The sequence below is a fragment of the Triticum aestivum genome, chromosome 7A (assembly GCF_018294505.1).
Source record: "Triticum aestivum cultivar Chinese Spring chromosome 7A, IWGSC CS RefSeq v2.1, whole genome shotgun sequence".
NCBI classification, from domain to species: Eukaryota; Viridiplantae; Streptophyta; class Magnoliopsida; order Poales; family Poaceae; genus Triticum; species Triticum aestivum.
In genome coordinates this window covers 64,720,564-64,741,592 of record NC_057812.1, presented here as the reverse complement: position 1 = coordinate 64,741,592, position 21,029 = coordinate 64,720,564, and the positions used below count along the sequence as shown (strand labels likewise).

The 21,029-nt window shown below is 45.7% G+C and overlaps 1 pseudogene; it reads left to right on the top strand.

The window, feature by feature from the left end:
• Positions 1–20,534, top strand: part of LOC123153020 (uncharacterized) — a 37,761-nt pseudogene extending 17,227 nt beyond the window's left edge.
• Positions 20,535–21,029: the final 495 nt, after the last annotated feature.

The window sequence follows — 21,029 nt, the reverse complement described above, 5'->3', positions numbered from 1 at the left end:
CTTAAGTGTGTACCAAATTCGTGACTCAAGTATTCTCCTCCACGATCTGATCGTAGAAACTTGATTTTCCTGTCACGTTGATTCTCAACCTCACTCTGAAATTCCTTGAACTTTTCAAAGGTTTCAGACTTGTGTTTCATTAAGTAGACATACCCATATCTACTTAAGTCATCAGTGAGGGTGAGAACATAACGATAGCCATCGCGAGCCTCAACACTCATTGGACCGCACACATCAGTATGTATGATTTCCAATAAGTCGGTTGCTCGCTCCATTGTTCCTGAGAACGGAGTCTTGGTCATTTTACCCATAAGGCATGGTTCGCACGTGTCAAATGATTCATAATCAAGAGACTCTAAAAGTCCATCTGCATGGAGTTTCTTCATGCGTTTGACACCTATGTGACCAAGGCGGCAGTGCCACAAGTATGTGGAACTATCATTATCAACCTTACATCTTTTGATACTCACATTATGAACATGTGTAGCATTACGTTCGAGACTCATTAAGAATAAACCATTCACCATAGGAGCATGACCATAAAACATATCTCTCATATAAATGGAACAACCATTATTCTCAGATTTAAATGAGTAGCCATCTCGAATTAAACGAGATCCCGATACAATGTTCATGCTCAAAGCTGGCACTAAATAACAATTATTGAGGTTTAAAACTAATCCCGTAGGTAAATGTAGAGGCAGCATGCCGACGGCGATCACATCGACCTTGGAACCATTCCCGACGCGCATCGTCACCTCGTCCTTCGCCAGTCTCCGTTTATTCCGCAGCTCCTGCTGTGAGTTACAATACGAGCAACGGCACCGGTATCAAATACCCAGGAGTCACTATGAGTACTGGTAAGGTACACATCAATCACATGTATATCACATATACCTTTTGTTTTGCCGGCCTTCTTGTCCGCTAAGTATTTAGGGCAGTTCCGCTTCCAGTGACCGTTTCCCTTGCAATAAAAGCACTCAGTCTCAGGCTTGGGTCCATTCTTTGGCTTCTTCCTAGCAGCTTGCTTGCCGGGCGCGGCAACTTCCTTGCCGTCCTTCTTGAAGTTCTTTTTACCCTTGCCTTTCTTGAACTTAGTGGTTTTATTGACCATCAACACTTGATGTTCTTTCTTGACTTCTACCTCCGCTGATTTCAGCATTGAGAACAACTCAGGAATGGTCTTTTGCATCCCCTGCATGTTGAAGTTCATCACAAAGCTCTTGTAGCTTGGTGGAAGCGACTGGAGGATTCTGTCAATGACCGCATCATCTGGGAGATTAACTCCCAGCTGAGACAAGCGGTTATGTAACCCAGACATAGTGAGTATGTGCTCACTGACAGAACTATTTTCCTCCATCTTACAGCTGAAGAACTTATCGGAGACTTCGTATCTCTCGATCCGGGCATGAGCTTGAAAAACCATTTTCAGCTCTTCAAACATCTCATATGCTCCATGTCTCTCAAAACATTTTTGGAGCCCCGGCTCTAAGCTGTAAAGCATGCCACACTGAACGAGGGAGTAGTCGTCAACACGTGTCTGCCAAGCGTTCATAACGTCTTGGTTCTGTGGGACGGGAGGATCACCTAGCGGTGCTTGTAGGACATAATCTTTCTTGGTAGCTATGAGGATGATCCTCAGGTTCCGGACCCAGTCCGTATAGTTACTGCCATCGTCTTTCAGCTTGGTTTTCTCTAGGAACGCGTTGAAGTTGAGGACTACGTGGGCCATTTGATCTACAAGACATAGTGTAAAATATTTTAGACTAAGTTCATGATAATTAAGTTCATCTAATCAAATTATTAATGAACTCCCACTTAGATTAGACATCCCTCTAGTCATCTAAGTATTACATGATCCGAGCTGACTAGGCCGTGTCCGATCATCACGTGAGACGGACTAGTCAACGTCGGTGAACATCTTCATGTTGATCGTATCTTCTATACGACTCATGCTCGACCTTTCGGTCTTTTGTGTTCCGAGGCCATGTCTGTACATGCTAGGCTCGTCAAGTTAACCCTAAGTGTTTTGCATGTGTTCCGAGGCCATGTCTGTACATGCTAGGCTCGTCAACACCCGTTGTATGTGAACATAAGGATCCATCACACCCGATCATCACGGCGTGCTTAGAAACGACGAACTTTAGGAACGGTGCACAGTTAGGGGAGAACACTTCTTGAAATTGTTATGAGGGATCATCTTATTTACTACCGTCGTTCTAAGTAAACAAGATGCAAAACATGATAAACATCACATGCAATCAAATAATAAACGTGACATTATATGGCCAATATCACATAGCTCCTTTGATCTCCATCTTGGGGCTCCATGATCATCTTGTAACCGGCTTGACACCATGATCTCCATCATCATGATCTCCATCATCGTGTCTCCATGAAGTTGCTCGCCAACTATTACTTCTACTACTATGGCTAACGCGTTTAGCAATAAAGTAAAGTAATTTACATGGCGTTTCTCGATGACACGCAGGTCATATAAAAGAATAAAGACAACTCCTATGGCTCCTGCCGGTTGTCATACTCATCAACATGCAAGTCGTGATTCCTATTACAATAGCATGAACATCTCATACATCACATATAGATCATTCATCATTCATCACAACTTTGGCCATATCATATCACAAACCACTTGCTGCAAAAACAAGTTAGACGTCCTCTAATTGTTGTTGCAAGTTTTACGTGGCTGAATTAGGGTTCTAGCAAGAACGTCTTCTTACCTACGTTAAAGCCACAACGTGATTTGTCAACTTCTATTTACCCTTCATAAGGACCCTGTTCATCGAATCCGCTCCAACTAAAGTGGGAGAGACAGACACCCGCCAGCCACCTTATGCAACTAGTGCATGTTAGTCGGTGGAACCGGTCTCACGTAAGCGTACGTGTAAGGTTGGTCCAGGCCGCTTCATCCCACAATACCGCTGAAGCAAGAAAAGACTAGTAACGGCAAGAAAGTTGACAAATCCACGCCCACAACTAATTGTGTTCTACTCGCGCAAGAAGAACTACGCATAGACCTAGCTCATGATGCCACTGTTGGGGAACGTTGCAGAAAACAAAAATTTTCCTACTCGTTTCACCAAGATCATCTAGGAGTTCATCTAGCAACGAGTCATCTAATGCATCTACATACCTTTGTAGATGGCGCACGGAAGCGTTCAAAAGAACGGTGATGATGTAGTCGTACTCGACGTGATCCAAATCACCGATGACCAGCGCCGAACGGACGGCACCTCCGCGTTCAACACAAGTACGGGACGGGAGACGTCTCCTCCTTCTTGATCCAGCAAGGGGGGGAGGAGAGGTTGATGAAGATCCAGCAGCACGACGGCATGGTGGTGGATGCAGGGCATCATAGAAGCAGGGCTTCGCCAAGATTACGAGGGAGAGACGTAACGGGGGGAGATGGAGGCGCCAGGGGCTGGTCTGAAATCCCTCCTCTCCCCCCACTATATATAGGAGGGCCAGCGGGGGGGGTGCGCAGCCTAGGAGATCAGATTTCCTAGGTGCGGCGGCCAGGGGAGGGTTTCCCTCCCCCCAAAGGCACCTCGGGGTGCCTTCCACCACTTGGACTCCTCCTTGGTGGAACCCTAGGCGCATGGGCCTATAGGGGCTGGCGCCCCAGCCCACTATGGGCTGGGTTCCCTCCTATTTCAGGCCATGGGGCCCTTCGGGATAGGTGGCCCCACCCGGTGGACCCCCGGGACCCTTCCGGTGGTCCCTACAATACCGATAACCCCGAAATTTGTCCCGATGCCCGAAACAGCACTTCCTATATATAATTCTTTACCTCCGGACCATTCCGGAACTCCTCGTGACGTCCGGGATCTCATCCGAGACTCCGAACAACATTCGGGTTTCTGCATATACATATCTTCACAACCCTAGCGTCACCGAACCTTAAGTGTGTAGAACCTACGGGTTCGGGAGACAAGCAGACATGACCGAGACGACTCTCCGGTCAATAACCAACAGCGGGATCTGGATACCCATGTTGGCTCCCACATGCTCCACGATTATCTCATCGGATGAACCACGATGTCGAGGATTCAATCAACCCCGTATGCAATTCCCTTTGTCAATCGATATATTACTTGCCCGAGATTCGATCGTCGGTATCCCAATACCTCGTTCAATCTCGTTACCGGCAAGTCACTTTACTCGTACCGTAATGCATGATCCCGTGACCAGACACTTGGTCACTTTGAGCTCATTATGATGATGCATTACCGAGTAGGCCCAGTGATACCTCTCCGTCAAACGGAGTGACAAATCCCAGTCTTGATCCATGTCAACCCAACAGACACTTTCGGAGATACCCGTAGTGTACCTTTATAGTCACCCAGTTACGTTGTGACGTTTGGCATACCCAAAGCACTCCTACGGTATCCGGGAGTTACACGATCTCATGGTCTAAGGAAAAGATACTTTGACATTGGAAAACTCTAGCAAACGAACTATACGATCTTGTGCTATGTTTAGGATTGGGTCTTGTCCATCACATCATTCTCCTAATGATGTGATCTCGTTACCAATGACATCCAATGTCCATAGTCAGGAATCCATGACTATCTATTGATCAACGAGCTAGTCAACTAGAGGCTTACTAGGGACATGTTGGTGTCTGTTATTCACACATGTATTACGATTTCCGGATAACACAATTATAGCATGAATAAAGACAATTATCATGAACAAGGAAATATAATAATAATGCTTTTATTATTGCCTCTAGGGCATATTTCCAACAGTAATCTTTGGAAAGGGTCCCGGTGGACTAGCTGTTCCGAATGACGCTGAGGGACACGCACCCATGTGGAAGAAGAAATCTATATATTGGGACCTACCCTACTGGAAAGACCTAGAGGTCCGCTATTCAATCGACGTGATGCACGTGACGAAGAACCTTTGCGTGAACCTGCTAGGCTTCTTGGGCGTGTATGGGAAGACAAAAGATACACCTGAGGCACGAGAGGACCTGCAACGTTTGCACGAAAGAGACGGCATGCCTCCGAAGCAGTATAAAGGTCCTGCCAGCTACGCTCTTACGAAAGAAGAGAAAGAAATCTTCTTTGAATGCCTGCTCAGTATGAAGGTCACGACTGGCTTCTCGTCGAATATAAAGGGAATAATAAATATGCCAGAGAAAAAGTTTCAGAACCTGAAGTCTCATGACTGCCACGTGATTATGACGCAACTGCTTCCGGTTGCATTGAATGGGCTTCTACCGGAAAACGTCCGATTAGCCATTGTGAAGCTATGTGCATTCCTCAATGTAATCTCTCAGAAGGTAATCGATCCAGAAATCGTACCAAGGCTAAGGAGTGATGTGGCGCAATGTCTTGTCAGTTTCGAGCTGGTGTTCCCACCATCCTTCTTCAATATCATGACGCACGTCCTAGTTCATCTAGTCGACGAGATTGTCATCCTGGGGCCCGTATTTCTACACAATATGTTCCCTTTTGAGATGTTCATGGGAGTCCTAAAGAAATATGTCCGTAACCGCGCTAGGCCAGAAGGAAGCATCTCCATGGGCCATCAAACAGAGGATGTTATCGGGTTTTGTGTTGACTTCATTCCTGGCCTTAACAAGATAGGTCTCCCTAAATCGCGGTATGAGGGGACACTGACTGGAAAAGCACTCTTGGAAGAGACTCAATAATATGCAGGGACGGATATTCTTGGTCTCAAGCACACTACACAGTTCTACAGAACTCTACCTTGGTGACCCCGTATGTCGATGAACACAAGAACAGTCTGCGCTCCAAACACCCGGAGCAGTGCGATGACTGGATTATATGTGAACACATCACGACTTTCAGAAGTTGGTTGGAAACACGTCTCAGAGGTGACAACACTGTTTGTGATGAGTTGTACTTGTTGTCTAGGGGACCATCTTTGACTGTATTGACTTACAAAGGATACGAGATAAATGGGAATACATTTTACACGATCGCCCAAGATCAAAAGAGCACCAACCAAAACAGCGGTGTCCGCTTTGATGCAGCAACCGAGAGCGGAAAGGACACATATTATGGTTACATAGTGGACATATGGGAACTTGACTACGGACCTGATTTTAAGGTCCCTTTGTTTAAGTGCAAATGGGTCAATCTGTTAGGCGGCGGGGTACAGGTAGACCCACAGTACGGAATGACAACAGTGGATCTGAAAAATCTTGGGTACACTGACGAACTGTTCGTCCTAGCCAATGATGTGGCACAGGTTATCTATGTGAAGGACATGTCTACCAAACCGAGAAAAAGAAAAGATAAGGAAGCGAATACATCATACGATGAGCCAAAGCGCCACATAGTTCTTTCAGGAAAAAGGGACATCCTGGGAGTGGACGGCAAGACAGACATGTCTGAAGATTATGAAAAGTTTCATGAAATTCCTCCCTTCAATGTCAAGGCTGACCCAAGCATCCTGATAAACAATGAAGATTATCCATGGTTACGGCGCAATAAGCAAATGACACAAGCAAAGAAAAAGTGAAGACTTTCTCCCGCAATAAGAAAATGCTATGTGGGTGAAATTATGATACCATCCCAACTTTCAACTTTTTCAGAGTTCATTTGAAATGCTTTCATGTCTTATGGTTCGAAACTTTGATACTTCGAAAGTGATTGTCCATTTTGTACACGAAGTGCATCAAGTTTTTGTCGTAACCCTCTCTACTTTTTGGAACATGCTATGTGGGTGAAATGATGATACCATGCCAATTTTCAACCTTTTCAGAGTTCATTTTGAAATGCTTTCCAATTTCAGAGTCATTTAGCTCAAAGAATGAATTAATAGCAAACAGAATGAACTACAAAACTTTTATGAAAATAAAAACAATCAATTAAAATATTATGTTATGATCAACTAAAATAAAACTATAATATTCTTCAATAGCAAAAAGAATATAATTTGTGTGACCTAAAATCAAACTATAAGTATTTAATTGTAAGTATAAATAAAAAATAAATAGCAAAGAAGAAAAAAATTCTAATTTTATAGTAAAGTTATTCATAAACTAGTGATTCACACAAATTTTTAAAAATTCAAATTTAAACTATTTAAAATTTAAAACTAATGGCACTAACAGAAAGTTTATAATTTTTGTGACCTAAAAGCAAAAAGAAATCACTAAAAAACTGTAAGTATTTAGTTGTAAGTAGAAATAAAAAATAAATAGAAAAAAAATTCTAATTTTATAGTAAAGTTATTCATAAACTAGTGATTCACACAAATTTTTAAAAATTCAAATTTAAACTATTTAAAATTTAAAACTAATGGCACTAACAGAAAGTTTATAATTTTTGTGACCTAAAAGCAAAAAGAAATCACTAAAAAACTGTAAGTATTTAGTTGTAAGTAGAAATAAAAAATAAATAGAAAAAAAATTCTAATTTTATAGTAAAGTTATTCATAAACTAGTGATTCACACAAATTTTTAAAAATTCAAATTTAAACTATTTAAAATTTAAAACTAATGGCACGAACAGAAAGTTTATAATTTTTGTGACCTAAAAGCAAAAAGAAATCACTAAAAAACTGTAAGTTTTTAGTTTTAAGTAGAAATAAAAAAATAAAAAACCAAAAAAATATAGAAATAAAAAAGAAAAAACCAAAAAAAATGCCACCTATTGGGCCTCCACGGCCTGAATACGACTAGAAACCCTACATGGGCCAGGATTCAGGCCCGCAGAAGGCCCAATAGGCCCACAGGCAAAGCAGTGTCAAATTAGGCCCAGAGGCCTACTATTCAGAGGAGTTCGAGAGGGGGGAGGCAGCAGAGCTTATAAACCAGTGCCGGGCGCTCTCAACTAGCGATGTGGGACTAAACTTATGGGCGCGGGCAGCACAAGGGCATTGGTCCCGGTTGGTGGCACCAACCGGGACTAAAGGGGGAAATTGGTCACGGTTCGTGGCACCAACCGCGACCAATGCCCCCCTTTAGTCCCGGTTGGTGCCACCAACCGGGACCAATGGGCTTCACTTCCCGCCCTTTGGGCTGCCGAAAAGAGGCCATTGGTCCCGGTGCGTGGCAGCAACCGGGACTAATGCCCACCTTTAGTCCCGGTTGCTGCCACGAACCGGGACTAAAGCCTCTGCTATATAAGGCCACACTTTGCAATTTTTCATTCTGATCTTGCAGTTGCAGTTGCCGACGCCGCCAGGCTTCCCCGACGCCGCCCGCCCCCATCGTCGCCGTCGCCCGCGCCCATCGTCGCCGTCGCCCGCGACGCCGCCGCCCCGGCCCGCCCCCGTCGCCGTCGCCCTCGTCCCTGCCCCCGTCGCCGCGCCCCCGTCGCCCCCTTCGCCGTCGCCCTCGTCCCTGCCCCTGTCGCCGCGCCGGCCGGCCCCTTGCCCGACGCCCGCCGCCCCGGCCCGCCGTCGCCGTCGCCCGCGTCTCCTACCCCAAGCGCGCGCCCACTGCCCCGTCACCATCCTCGCCGCCGACTCCGCGGTCCTCCTCTGGTCCGGCCGGCGCCCTAGATTTTTTTCATATATATATGCTTGTTTTTCATATATATATATACTTGTTTTTTATATATATGTATACATATGTTCTCTGTGTATATATCTATGTTCATGTATATATGCAAAAGATTAGGATTAGAAGAGGGAGAAGAATATTAGGATTTTTTATATATATGTATACATATGTTCTCTGTGTATATATATATATCTAGCTATGTTATATATGCAAAAGATTAGGATTAGAAAAATTAGGATTTTTTTCTGTTCATAGATTTTTTTTGGTGATATTAATTATTGTAAATATGAAAATGTTTGTATATTCATATGAACAAATGAATTAGAAGAGGGAGAAGAAGAGGGGGTCGAGGGTCGTCGAACATGAGAGGAGCAAGAGGATAAAAAATGAAGAGGAATAAGAAAAGAAAAAAGAGGAGAAGAAAGAATAGAGGAGAAGGTCTTCTCCTCTTTTTTTCTTCTTCTTCCTCTTTTTTTATCGGGAACGAGGGTCGTCGAGGGTCGCCGAGCGGTAGAGGAAGAAGAGGATAAAATAGAAGAGAAAGAAAAAAAAGAGAGGGGTCGACGGTCGCCTAGGGGTTGAGGGTCGAGAGGGGGTCTAGGGTCGTCGAGAGGGGAGAGGAAGACGAGGAGAAATAAATAAGAAGAAGAAAAAAGAAGAAAAAGAAGAGGAGAGGAAGAAAGGAATAGTGGAGAAGAAGAGAAAATAGAATATATTATATTTTCTCTTCTTCTTCTCCTCTTTTTTTTCTTCTTTTTTTTCTTCGACACGTGGGGGGGGGTCGAGAACGTCGGACATTCAGGAGAGAGGCGAGGAAGAAGGGGAAGAAGAGGGAGAAGAAGAGGAGAGGAAGAAGAGGAAGTCTTCTCCTCTATTCTTTCTTTTCTTCTTTTTTCTTCTTCTTCTTCCTCTTTATTTTATCGGGAATGAGGGTCGTCGAGAGGTCGAGGAGCGGTAGAGGAGAAACCCTAAATAGAAAGTATCGTCGGTGTGAGATACATGTACCGTCGGTGTCAGACACTACACCCACATCCCACAAGTGGCGTGGGCTTCGACGCCCACGTCACTTGTGGGACGTGGATGTAGTGTCCGACACCGAAGGCCACATGTATCTCACACCCACGAAACTTGCTAGCTATTTAGGGTTTCCTCTACCGAAAAGAAGAGGAGAAATAAATAAGAAGAAGAAAAAAGAAGAAAAAGAAGAGGAGAAGAAGAAAGGAATAGTGGAGAAGAAGAGAAAATAGAATATATTCTATTTTCTCTTTTCTCCACTATTCCTTTCTTCTTCTCCTCTTTTTTTTTCTTTTCTTCTTCTTCTTCTTCTTCTTCTTCTTCTTCTTCTTCTTCTTCTTCTTATTAGCCGGAAGTAGAGAGAGGTTTCCTAGTGTCAAAGTATTGAAGAAATCCATGCCTTCATCATTAGCCGGAAGTAACCAGGGCATGTTGGTACAAAGTTCTGCAAAGTTATTCTGGAATGGAGTCCCGGATAGAATAATCCGCTTTTTGGTATGAATTCAGCAAAGGCCTTCCAAATAGCGATATTCGGAAGGCTCTTGCTGAACTTTGTACCAAAAGGCGGATTATCCTATCTGGGAGTCCGTTCCAGAACAACTTTGAAGAGCTTCGTACCATCATGCACATGTTACTTTCGCCTAATGATGAAGACATGGTTTTGTTGAATCCTGAGACACTACGCAACCTCCCGACCCCTCGGCGATCCTATCGAACATGAGAGGAAGAAGAGGATAAAAAAAGAAGAGGAAGAAGAAAAAAAGAAGAAACAACGACGAGCTAGGAAACAAATTGCCCAGCTCGGCGAACAAGCGAAGCAATCGTGCCCCCCGCTCAAGGTGCCTAGCCACAACGTCGATAATGATCCGAGGATGGTGCCCGGTTATAGCAATCCTGCAGATTACCTGCCCGACGAAGTACATTATGACCCCATGGACGTGCAGATACAAAGATACGAGTACGGGAAGCCTCTCGTCAAAGATGAAAGATCTCTATCAACGATGATGCGAAGATTGCATGATTGGTACTTAAAAATCTGCAGAGACTCTGGGGGGAGGAGTACTTTGTATGCGAGAGTTAAACCGGAGCATGACCTCGTTGGAATTGATCTGTTTCCTGTTCCATTTGAGGAGTTCTATCAGTTCTTCAATCAATTGGCCCTCGATAAAGCAACTGCCACCTGCTACTGTCTGTAAGTAGTACTACTTCTGTCATTAAGTTTCTCTGTATAGCTTAGCTCTTTCATTGCATGTATTTATAATCATCCTCACTATATTATGCAGATTGAAGATCATCGAATTGAAGAAAAGACAAGTCGGTGATATTGGGTTCATTAACACAAATCTCATAGATGCAACTCAGGTTAAATTTCATGCCACAGAAACCGAGGCCAGCATGCTAGAATCGTTGATAATAAATCAAAACAAAGATATAATACTCTTTCCTTACAACTTCAAGTGAGTGTTACTGTCTTGTGCGTATTCGGTTTCCCTTATATATTAGTCAAGGTTATAGTAATGTAATTGATGAGTTATGCATGCGTGTGCAGTTTCCACTATATTCTCCTACATATTAAGCTTGAGCAGGGACTAGTAACCGTCTTAGACTCAAGACGAAAAGATCCCAAGGACTATGCAGACATGACTCAAATACTCGAGAAGTAAGTTAAATCGATCATTATCCACCATATCAGCAACTTTGTTCATTTCCTGATATATCAAGTAATTGTTTTCTTTGTCTGGCAGGGTTTGGAGAAAATTCACCAGAAAAGCTCCGGGACTGCCGAAGGAGCTGCAATTTAGACACCCGAAAGTAAGTACTAGCTATAGTAGCATTTTAAGCGCATCTACTAGTCATTCAAGCGCTAGTTTCATCAATACCATTTGGCATTCTTGCTTATCAGTTTCATTAACCTCTATTTCTTGTAAAGTGGTTGTGGCAGCAACAAGGGAATGATTTTTGTGGTTACTATGTTTGCGAGTCCATCCGCCACACGACCTGTGAGCGGGGCTACACTAACGAACAATATGAAGTACGTAAATAACAACATTCACAATTTTATTTTATTACCATCATTTGTGTTGAGTTTCATTCATTCATATATATATGTATTGACCCCCTTCTTTAAATTAGATGTTTCGGAAGCGGGATGAACTCCTAGCACCAGCTCGCATGCGAGGAATTCAAGAGGAATTGGCAGCATTCTTTCTTGACCACGTGATCCCTGAAGACGTGAATTCTATGTTAACCCTGAGTCCGTATGATTATATTTGTAAGAGATAATTACTGTATATATGTAGCCGGTAGTGTCAGATAGATATACGAGAACTTGTTGTTCGACCAATCTCTCGGAGAAGGAGAGGTGGTCGATATCACTTCTCTCTGTATATATGCATATATGTTCATGACGATCTTCTGTTTCCTTCGTTTGCTTACTAGCTAGCTAGCGTGTCTAGTCCTCTCTATATACGTGTATAGTACGTAGCGTCGACCAAGTACAGACATAACAGAGGACACTTCTCTCTATTAATTATAACTAGCTAACACAATATATGAAACACCTAAATTAACCCCCTAAAACCCCCAACCCCCCCCCCTTCAAAAAAAAACAAAAACCCCAGCCACAGAAGTGCTAACGCGTGGATGCCTATTGGTCCCGGTTGGTGCCACCAACCGGGACCAAAGGGTCTCCACGTGGGCAGTGCGCAGAGCCCAGTCAGGAGACCCTTTGGTCCCGGTTGGTGCACCAACCGGGACCAAAGGGTCTCCTGACTGGGCTCTGCGCACTGCCCACGTGGAGGGCCTTTAGTCCCGGTTCTGGATTGAACCGGGACTAAAGGGTGGAGGTATTAGTACCGACACTTTAGTCCCGGTTCCTGAACCGGGACTAAAGTCCCTTACGAACCGGGACTATAGGCCCTTTTTCTACCAGTGATGGCAAAGAACTGCTACGCCAGGAGTATATATACGACAAGTGGCCGGAGCATCAGGCCGCCCAGGTGTACCCGTTTCCGGTTTCCGAGCGACAGGCAGTAGTTAGTTTAGGTTCACGCTAATGCGAGAGAGGGATACGAACTCATGTTCTCAAAGTGATAGCTCTTCTCGTGTATATCATTGTTTAAATGGATGACGATGTATTTGCAAGTAATCGAGACTTGTATCGCTATTTTCGAGATGATGACGAGAGACCACTTTGTGTTGGATGATGATTATGATGATGACATGATTTTATGAGACTAATTGTATGTATATGCTATGATTACATTTGTATGTGTATGATATGCTAAAGATTATTGTATAAAGCCTATTCAAATATAAAACAAATACAAAACAAATATGCTGGAAAAAAACTAATAAATAAACTAGTAGTAGCGAGGGGGGAAATTTAGCAGTAGCGCCTCCTTACCAGTAGCGCGTCCCAGCAAATAGCGCTGCAGATAATATCAGTAGCACCCTTTCCCAAAGAGCGCTACAGCTATTCATGTATAGCAGTAGCGTGGGACAACAGGCGCTACTGCTATACGTTAGCTGTAGCGCCTTATTAGTAGCACCGGCACCCGTGCTACTGAGAGGCCCAAAACCCTCGCTGCTGCTAGGCTTTTCCCTAGTAGTGGAGCATTGCACGTGGTTGATTGTGTTCCTTTTGCTTGTTTGTCTTGTTTGGGTAGAGCCGGGAGACGAGTTCGCGAACGAGGAGCCCGTTCAGTTTGCTTACGAGGATCAAGTCAACTCTGACAACTTTGCAGGCAAGATGATCATACCCTCGAAATCACTTCTATCTTTGCTTGCTAGATGCTCGCTCTTTTGCTATGCCTATGCTACGATACCTACCAATTGCTTATCATGCCTCCCAAATTGCCATGTCAAACCTCTAACCCACCATGTCCTAGCAAACCGTTGATTGGCTATGTTACCGCATTGCTCAACCCCTCTTATAGCGTTGCTAGTTGCAAGTGAAGATTGGAGATCGTTCCTTGTTGGAACATTGTTTATTGTTGGGATATCACCATATTATCTTGTTTATCTTAATGCACCTATATACTTGGTAAAGGGTGGAAGGCTCGGCCTTTTGCCTAGTGTTTTGTTCCACTCTTGCCGCCCTAGTTTCCGTCATATCGGTGTTATGTTCCCGGATTTTGCGTTCCTTACGCGGTTGGGTTATAATGGGAACCCCTTGACAGTTCGCCTTGAATAAAACTCCTCCAGCAATGCCCAACCTTGGTTTTACCATTTTCCATCTAGCCTCGTGTTCCCTTGGGTTTCCGGAGCCCAAGGGCCATCTTTATTTAGACCCCCCTGGGCCAGTGCTCCTCTCAGTGTTGGTCCGAACTAGAGCCCTGTGCAGCGCCCCCTTGGGGAAACTCGAGGTTTGGTTTTAGTTGTATGGAGAGCTTATCTGAGTGTGCCCTGAGAATTAGATATGTGCAGCTCCTATCGGGATTTGTCGGCACATTTGGGCGGTGTTGCTAGACTTGTTTTACCATTGTCGAGGATGTCTTGTAAAACCGAGATGCCGAGTCTGATCGGAATGTCTCGGGAGAAGGAATATCCTTCGTTGACCGTGAGAGCTTGTGATGGGCTAAGTTGGGACACCCCTGCAGGGATTTGAACTCTCGAAAGCCGTGCCCGCGGTTATGGGCATATGGGAATTTGTTAATATTCGGTTGTAGATAACATGTAACTTAACTTAATTAAAATGAATCAACCGCATGTGTAACCGTGATGGTCTCTTCTCGGCGGAGTCCAGGAAGTGAACACGGTGTTGGAGTAATGCTTGACGTAGGTTGTTCTAGGATCACTTCTTGGTCATAGTTATTCGTCCGTGCTTTGCCTTCTCTTCTCGCTCTCTTTTGCGAACAGGATAGCCACCATATATGCTAGTCGCTTGCTGCAGCTCCACATATTACCCTGCCTTTACCTATAAGCTTAAATAGTCTTGATCGCGAGGGTGCGAGATTGCTGAGTCCCCGTGACTCACAGATTACTTCCAAACTAGATGCAGGGACCGATGATACCGTTCCAGACGATGCGCTTGAGTTCAAGTGGGAGTTCGATGAGGACTCTTGTCGTTACTATGTGTCTTTCCCAGATGATCAGTAGTGGTGCCCAGTTGGGGCGATCGGGACCGTGTCGCATGTGGGGGTTGATCTTTTATTTTTGTACCGTAGTCGGACCATGATTGTATTGGATGATTGTAATGTTATTCATGTATATATATAGACACACACACACACACGGATTGAGTCTCCGGATTCACCGTCGCGACAGTTTTGCAAAAAAATCCCTATTGTCTTAGAGAATTAACCCACAATCAATCTTTCCCTATAAGCCGTCGAAGTGTTGCAACTCACCACGCATCTATATCCGGCTCAGGAATCAGTCACCAAATAAGATAAGTTTAGTATGTTTATCACCGTCAGATAAAAAAACAACAGGAACCAGCCTCTGCAGGCGCACGCTACGCTAAAAAAATCTGCTACATAAATCGGGAGAAAACCAGCCGGGGCTAACCCGTCTCCTCTCCTCTCTTAGATTCGAGTTCCCCCTGTCCCAGGCGCTCCTTCCCTGCGTGACCTCGAGCAGTCGCCGCCGACGCCGTGTTGCTTTGCTGTGCGAGCACGAACAGCCGCTGCCGCCGTCGTGGTTGCCGTCTTGCGCGACCACGAGCAGTCGCCGCCGATGCCGTGTTGCTTCCCTGCCTGACCACGAGCAGCCGCCACCGCCGCCGTCGTGGTTGTCGTCCTCCGCACCCCAATAGCCAACACTCCCTGCGGAATTCACGATCATAGAGTCGCATGCCATGCATCTGTCTCCCATGCGTCCTCGCCTCCATGAAGTGCGCCGTCACGGACCCCGTGACTGTGCAACATGATCTGAGTTCACAAATTGTCCCATTGGTTGCCATGGACGGAGTCTCCATCAATCCTCATATCAATACTAGGGAAAAGGCTAGCAGCAGCGCGGGTTTTAGGCCTATCAGCAGCGCGGGTACCCGCGCTACCAATAAGGCGCTACAGCTAACTCTTAGTAGTAGCGCTGCCTGTACCCGCGCTACCACTATTGACTATAGCAGCAGCGCTTTTCAGGAACGCGCTGCTATTACTTAGCTGTAGCAATTTCCCGGTCCAGCGCTACTGTTATATCTTTCACCATTTCCCCATTCTGGCTTCGATAAACTGCAATTTCTAGATACTAGGTACTACTAGATATCAATTTCATAAAGCATTATAGGTACTAGGTAGTACTCCCTCGGTTCAAAATTACTCGTCATGGTTTTAGTTCAAATTTGAACTCAAACCACGACGAGTAATTTGGAACCGAGGGAGTATTAGATAACAATTTCATATATACTCAACATGCATCCTCAAGTAGTACAAGGTGACATCGACGACAATCATCATATTTAGTTCTAGATGATATCGACGACGATCATCATATGTAGTTCTACATGATATCGACGATGATCATCATATGTAGTTCTAGATGATATCGACGACGATCATCATCCTCAAGCCTGGGCGGTGGGTGTTCCTGATAGTAATTAGGATGGCCTGTCCAGCACGAAGATTCTTGCCAACGAGGAATCTCTTCCACCCAACCAAGTTCAAGTGTGTGTGACCATCTGTGCCCATGCGGTAAGTACATGTGGTGACGGAGCCCCTTGCGGTAAGGCGTAGTCCAACTGAGCCTTCTTCATCAGGCTCGATACCACAACTCACAGATTGGTTCTTTGGCAATCTCTGAATAAGAAAAACATATCAATTAATAAATAGCCTAAGCATGTGATCAGACTCTACACTAAAGTATATCATCGACTAGATTCCACAAAGCATATCATTGGACTCTACACTAAGCATATCATCGGATTCACTAAGCATATAATTGCATAATTTGCATTTGTAAGTATAACAATAAAGCATATATATATATATATATCATCAAATTACTACATGCAGTACGTATAACATACCATTTCATGCCGATCGACCATGGTACTTGTCAGGCGGGTCACGAATGGCACGCCGACAAAGTCATCACGTGGCGGAATTATGTCCCATAGGTTGCACACCTCCTCCTCGCTCAGCCTCATTCTTTGAGCTATGATGGCTTCATGAAGTGGGTTCTCATCATCTTCATTGAGTGGGTCCTCATTATCTTCATCATCTTCGTCATCTTCATCATCTTCCACCAGGTTGATATAAATGACAACCAGCTTGAGTCTTTCTGCTCTGAAGGAGAATCTGATCAACTTACCACCAGTAAGACGCATGCGAGCGAGGAAACGGGCCCATCCATCTCCTCCAATCTACGACATATTGCGTCCTTTCTCGACCTCCATAGTGTACGGCCCCCCAGGAGCCTCAAACGTCACAGTGTCTCCTGTCAGCTTGTTGAATTTCAACCTCACATTGCATGGGACGATTTTTGTAAGAAAAGCAAAATGACACAATGCAGTAATGCCAACACTAAAAATAAAATAGTTGTTACATTTCATCTAATTTCTTACCGCCGCATGACGAAAACTCGGATGGAAGTAGATGCCGAACAACTTGCCAGTTGCAAGGCCGTTGGCGCACCTTGACTTGCACAGTCGACATAGTGGTGCTGGTGGTGGCGCCATTTTACTAAATCAAAATGTTCTAAATCAACTAGCCTACTAAATCAACTAAATAATTTAGCCTACTAAATCAACTAAATCAAAATATTCTAAATCAACTAAATCAACTAGCCTACTAAATCAACTGAATCATATCAACTAAATCGACTAAATCAACTAGCATACTAAATCAACTAGCATACTAAATCCACTAGCATACTAAATCAACTAAATCAAAATGTTACATATGAAAGCCTACTAAATCAAAATGTATCAGGGAGGAGGGACAAGGAGGGGCGACTCGAGGAGGGAGAAGATAGTAGGACGGAGGAGGAAGGCGGAGCGAGGAGGGGCCGGCCGGCGGCGAGTGGAGGGAGGACGGATCGAGGAGGAAGGCGGAGCGAGGAGGGGGCGGCCAGCGGTGAGTGGAGGGAGGACAGAGGAGGAGGCCGGTACCGAGTCCAGCGAGGAGGATGAGGCGACAGCGGCGCAGATCGGGGGAGGGGCGACGGGGGAGGACCGGCGGCGCGGGGGGTGAGGAGGAGACCGTGAGTGTGTGTGAGTGTGATCTGTGGATGAGGCTAGTGAGATCTGTAGTTAATTTAGCAGTAGCGATTATTGCCTGAATGCGCTGCTGCTACGTTACGTAGCAGTAGTGCTGTCTATTTTAATGCGCTGCTGCTATAACTGGCCTCGCAGCGGCGTCGTGGGAATTTTAGCAGTAGCGCCGCTTGGAGTGCGCGCGCTACTGATAAACTTGTTTCAGCAGCGAGTTTCCACAGCCCGCGCTACTGCTACTTAGCAGCAGCTCCTGATTTTATAGCGCGCTGCTGGTAAGATTCTGTGTATAGCCTTTTCCCTAGTAGTGTATCGATCTGGTCAATATCAGGCTAATAAGATTCTTGATGGTTGATGTCATGACGTAGGTGTTGGGCTCGGCTCCAAGAAGAGTGTGCATGCCCATGGCTAGGTTGTGTTCGCCTACGCACCAGCTCAGACAGACAGGAACATCGGCGCACTAGCTTACAGAGGTGGTGTGCACAGTCTAGGGACGGCGGTGACACGCGAGCTCAGCCCCGGCGTAACTGGCGCAGCTGCAAGCCCCCACGCTGCCGATGAGGTGGTAGACAACGGTTGTCGGCGGAGGCCTCAGCGATTTACGCGCCGTCGACGACGGCCGGGTCGCTTCAGACCACGACTGCCAGCTGCATCTAGAGACCATGGCGGGGTCAACGGGTTGGCTCACCTAAACGCAGATGGTAATATGGTATCCATCGATGTTCTAATTCATCTACTTTGTTTCTTAAGTAACACGTTTTTTGTTCTATGAGTATTCACCTTCGTGGATGACATTATGCAACCTTTCAGTAATTAATCCACTCATGATGCCTCCTTTAATCTCTAGACGCGGTTGTGGCTGTGGTGGCAACCTTAATTAGGATCGTTAGGTGTAGTGCAGTTGCAATGCAGTATCTACCCATGCATGGACAATCGAATCCGGTTGTAGCTGCTACTGTCAAAGGTGAATATTTTGGAGAACTATGTTTTGATCAACTAATCATCTTTTGTGGGGCCATTAGTTCTGACCTCATGTTAGCAGCAGTTGATATTCTTAATCGTGTGTGCATGCATGGCCCCTGCTCGGGCTCATCTACTATATATCATAGTTCAACTTTGATTCTATATATGATGAGTTTGTCATATAATTCGAAATCATGTAAGTCTTATATTTGCTAGCTAGGCGTTGGTTTCATATGAGGCTATTTATGCCCTTTTGCTTTTACTATGACAACTGTATAGTGACTTTCTACATAAAGGGAAAATAATTTGAGTATATGAGGCTATTTGAATGCATAATGGCTCCCCTGTTTGTTGCATTGCATGGTCTGTTCGCGTCGCATGTCATCATGTGACGAGGTTCCAGCTGCTACTCTATATTTTTTTAGATGGGTTGTTACTATATCTTGGTACGTGGTAGCAGTGCACCATATAATGGCTTTCTAAGAGTTGTCATGTTTCGGAGGGCAGTCGACTTATGATTGGCGGCTTTGTTGGAAAAGGCAGTGCCTAGGAGGCGCTTAGGCATGCCTAGGCGCTAGGCGATGGCCAAACGCCTCGCCTATGGCATAAATGGAAGTCTAGGCAGGGCAAGAAAAGAATTGTCTCCCGAAGCGGTAAACGATGCCATATTACATTCATATATATGCCAAATGGGCGATATGCCAATGGTAGTAGTTGGTAGTTAACTTATTTATATGCCCTAAATTAATATCGACATGCATATCATATCAACAAATATGCCCTGATAGTAAAACTATATTACCGCCTAGGCCATGCCTAGGGCGCTTAAGCACCGCCTAGGCACTAGGTGAAGGTCAACTGCGTCGCTTACACCTACCGCTTTTTCCAACCTTGTATAGCGGTGATGGATCTAAATGCATGTGTTTTTCTCTCCCGGTGCAACGCACGGACATTTTTGCTAGTCAATCAAATAGATGCATGTACTGACAATACATAACTCTGGTTATGTCTCACAAAATACAACCTGCTCGTTAGTATCTACCTAAAAAGATGAATTAGCTGGGCTCGGTCTCCCATTCCGACACTGTAATATAGAAAATGAAAGACAATTCAATACCGACTAGAACCTAAACCGCCTCTTTGAGGACAACAGCAAAGGGCACCATGAACGTACATAAAAGGGGAAGATAACGGATGCGACAAAGATACCATGGATTTTAGTACCAGCAAACAACGATCAGATGCAATAAACATCGACGGGGCTGCTCATAGCTCCTGCGAAACGCTCGCGCCACCCAGGCAGGTCGTCTCGCTGCGGCGTTCAGTTGTGGCAGCGTTGCCATGCATCTACTAGGCGATTCAGCATGCCCAATGCGACCTCCATGGCCTCGCATCTCCATGTTGCCATCGATGCAGAAAGAGAAAAATTCACTATAGGTTCTATTACTTGCGTTGGCGCCAGCTATAGTCTCTGTGGCTACAAATACCCGCAATACGGTCATCAAACTTTCTCTAGGGGATCATCTACGGTCCATTATACGGTTTTGTGTACGTATGTGCTGAGCTGGCTCTAGTCAACCGATGTCAAGCGTGACTGCCACATGTGCCTAGCTAGTTCGAATACGCATGCACGCTGTTTTTTTTTTTGCAAAACTACTAGTTATTAAAAAATTGATGATCTCGGTCCCAAGCCAGTGAAATAGTACTCTTGTCTTGACTCTTGACCATCGTCCGCTCAGCCAGCCACGCCGGCGCGCACTCCTCCTGCTCCTCGTCGTCCTCATCGCGTCTTCCTTGTGTGCCGGCTCCGCGGCGCCGCAGTCCGCCAGCTCCCCCAGCACCGGCCCGTACCCAACCAGCCCCGCGCTGGCGTTCACCACGGCCAGCGCCTAGGCGTATATCGACGGCATGAGCCACCCGGGGGTCGCGCACGTCTCCAGGCCCGGCGCGCCCACCACCTGGCACACGTGGCCCCGCCATGCCTGCGGCGCGAAGGCGGCCGGCACCTCGCCGGCGGCGTAGGGGTGGTCGGACAGGTCGGCGCGCTAGGGGCTGCAGAGGAGCGGCACCGGCGGGCCCGACTGGTTGTAGTTGAGAGGCGGCCCGGCGGGAAGGCGTTGGCGTTGGAGACATTGGCGAGCACGTCGTTGAGGGTGGCCACCAGCTGGTGGTTCACCTCCTTGCTTCGGTGCAGTGCCTCCGAGGTTGCCGCTGCGTCGGCGCACGGGAGGATGTCGTCTAGGGTGGTGCTGTTGTTGCTGTCCAGCGGGCGTTGCACCCATTCCTCCATGGCACACGAGCAGACGTTCCTCTGTCCACCGTGATTGGCTTAGTTTCTGTTGGCGTCGCCACCTCCCCGCGCTTTTCTGTTGACTGCCGGCCGTGCCA